The following is a 471-nucleotide window of genomic DNA, read 5'->3' on the forward strand; positions in this document are numbered from 1 at the left end:
CACGTTTGTATCTCGTAAGTTACCCCACTAATAATGCCCGAAATGATACCAAACGTCTACAGTAGTATATATAGGTTATGCTCTCATAAAACGATGGATTGGAAAGTTTGTAAGTACACCAGAAGTTTATGTAAATAACACTTGCCTGCTGGCTTCTTGCTGCTTCTGTTGTTGTTGCTGCTGTGAGGCGAGTGCTTAGGACGTCTACAAATTACAACACCAAAAAGAGAGCAACAAAACATTTTTATTAATTTTTTAACTTTTTTTAAAGTAAGTGCTGTAGTATAACTAGCAGAAGACAAGTAATAATAGAGGTAAGTTTGGAGACATTACCTTATTTAATCATTAAATTAATAAATATTTTTGTTGTCTCTCTTTCGGTATAGTAATTTGTAGACGGTCCCTACGCACTCCGCGCTAACTGCGCAGCAGCAACAGAGAGCAGAAGAGAGCAGGCAAGTGTTCATAAAC

This window comes from Perca fluviatilis, chromosome 23, assembly GCF_010015445.1.
Source record: "Perca fluviatilis chromosome 23, GENO_Pfluv_1.0, whole genome shotgun sequence".
NCBI lineage: Eukaryota > Metazoa > Chordata > Actinopteri > Perciformes > Percidae > Perca > Perca fluviatilis.